General features: G+C 40.5%; 3 non-coding genes across 3 annotated transcripts; all 3 read right to left on the bottom strand.

The window, feature by feature from the left end:
- Window positions 1-330: 330 nt before the first annotated feature.
- Window positions 331-449, bottom strand: LOC113089488 (5S ribosomal RNA). Its single transcript, XR_003286545.1, has one exon. It is a non-coding gene; the product is annotated as a 5S ribosomal RNA (ribosomal RNA).
- A 220-nt stretch (window positions 450-669) lies between these two features.
- LOC113089497 (5S ribosomal RNA) lies at window positions 670-788 on the bottom strand. Its single transcript, XR_003286553.1, has one exon. It is a non-coding gene; the product is annotated as a 5S ribosomal RNA (ribosomal RNA).
- A 371-nt stretch (window positions 789-1,159) lies between these two features.
- Window positions 1,160-1,276, bottom strand: LOC113089505 (5S ribosomal RNA). Its single transcript, XR_003286561.1, has one exon. It is a non-coding gene; the product is annotated as a 5S ribosomal RNA (ribosomal RNA).
- Window positions 1,277-2,084: the final 808 nt, after the last annotated feature.

Genomic DNA, 2,084 nt, shown 5'->3' with positions numbered 1-2,084 from the left:
TTTTTTTATTTTTTTTTTAATGAAAGATTATTATATAATTCGTGAAATTTTCCAAAAAGATTAAAGCACCTGGTATTCCCAGGCAGTCTCCCATCCATGTACTAACCAGGCCCAAACCTGCAAATATTCAGAGATCGGGCATTGACTCTATTTTTTGGCAAAATTATTATATAGTAAGTGAAAAATGTCCAAAAAGCTTACAGCACCTGGTATTCCCAGGCAGTCTCCCATCCATGTACTAACCAGGCGCAAACCTGCTAATATTCAGAGATCGGGCATTGACTCTATTTTTGGCAAAATTATTATATACTAAGTGAAACATTTCCAAAAACCTTACAGCACCTGGTATTCCCAGGAGGTCTCCCATCCAAGTACTAACCAGGCCCAAACCTGCTTAGCTTCCGAGATCAGACGAGATCGGGCATAGCCAGGTTGGTATGGCCGTAAGCGAAGTCTGCTGCAAAGAGAGGGCTATTTAAAGAACAGCCAATCTTATCGCCAGTACATTATATAAGTAGGAAAGAAAACCCAAAAGCTTAAAGCACCTGGTATTCCTAGGCAGTCTCTCATAAAAGTACTAACCAGACCTAAACCTGCTAAGATTCAGAGATCGGGCATTGACTCTATTTTTGGCAAAATTATTATAAACTAAGTGAAAAATGTCCAAAAAGCTTACAGCACCTGGTATTCCCAGGCGGTCTCCCACCCAAGTACTAACCAGGCCCAAACCTGCTTAGCTTCCGAGATCAGACGAGATCGGGCATAGCCAGGTTGGTATGGCCGTGAGCGAAGTCTGCTGCAAAGAGAGGGCTATTTAAAGACCAGCCATTCTTATCGCCAGTACATTATATAAGTAGGAAAGAAAGCCCAAAAGCTTAAAGCACCTGGTACTCCTAGGCAGTCTCTCATCAAAGTACTAACCAGACCTAAACCTGTTAAGATTCAGAGATCGGGCATTGACTCTATTTTTTTTTTTTAATGAATGATTATTATATAATTCGTGAAATTTTCCAAAAAAGATTAAAGCACCTGGTATTCCCAGGCAGTCTCCCATCCATGTACTAAACCAGGCGCAAACCTGCTAATATTCAGAGATCGGGCATTGACATCTATTTTTTTGGCAAAATTATTATATACTAAGTGAAAAAATTTCCCAAAAAGCTTACAGCACCTGTATTCCCAGGCGGTCTCCCATCCAAGTACTAACCAGGCCCAAACCTGCTTAGCTTCCGAGATCGACGAGATCGGGCATAGCCAGGTTGGTATGGCCGTAAGCGAAGTCTGTTGCAAAGAGAGGGCTATTTAAAGACCAGCCAATCGTATCGCCAGTACATTATATAAGTAGGAAAGAAAGCCCAAAAGCTTAAAGCACCTGGTATTCCTAGGCAGTCTCTCATCAAAGTACTAACCAGACCTAAACCTGCTAAGATTCAGAGATCGGGCATTGACTTTTTTTTTTTTTTAATGAAAGATTATTATATAATTCGTGAATTTTCCAAAAACATTAAAGCACCTGGTATTCCCTGGCAGTCTCCCATCCATGTACTAACCAGGCCCAAACCTGCAAATTATTCAGAGATCGGGGCATTGACTCTATTTTTGGCAAAAATTATATAGTGAAAAATGTCCAAAAAGCTTACAGCACCTGGTATTCCCAGGCAGTCTCCCATCCATGTACTAACCAGGCGCAAACCTGCTAATATTCAGAGATCGGGCATTGACTCTATTTTTTGGCAAAAATTATTATATACTAAGTGAAAAATTTCCAAAAAGCTTAGCAGCACCTGGTATTCCCAGGCGGTCTCCCATCCAGTACTAACCAGGCCCAAACCTGCTTAGCTTCCGAGATCAGACGAGATCGGGCCATAATCTTATCGCCAGTACATTATATACGTAGGAAAGAAACCCAAAAGCTTAAAGCACCTGGTATTCCTAGGCAGTCTCTCATAAAAGTACTAACCAGACCTAAACCTGCTAAGATCAGAGATCGGGCATTGACTCTATTTTTTTTTTTTTTAATGAATGATTATTATATAATTCGTGAAATTTTCCAAAAAAGATTAAAACACCTGGTATTCCCAGGC

Source organism: Carassius auratus, unplaced genomic scaffold (assembly GCF_003368295.1).
Source record: "Carassius auratus strain Wakin unplaced genomic scaffold, ASM336829v1 scaf_tig00049965, whole genome shotgun sequence".
In the NCBI taxonomy this organism is placed as follows: domain Eukaryota; kingdom Metazoa; phylum Chordata; class Actinopteri; order Cypriniformes; family Cyprinidae; genus Carassius; species Carassius auratus.
The sequence above is the reverse complement of the archived record's forward strand: the minus strand, read 5'-3'. Positions and strand labels throughout refer to the sequence as shown.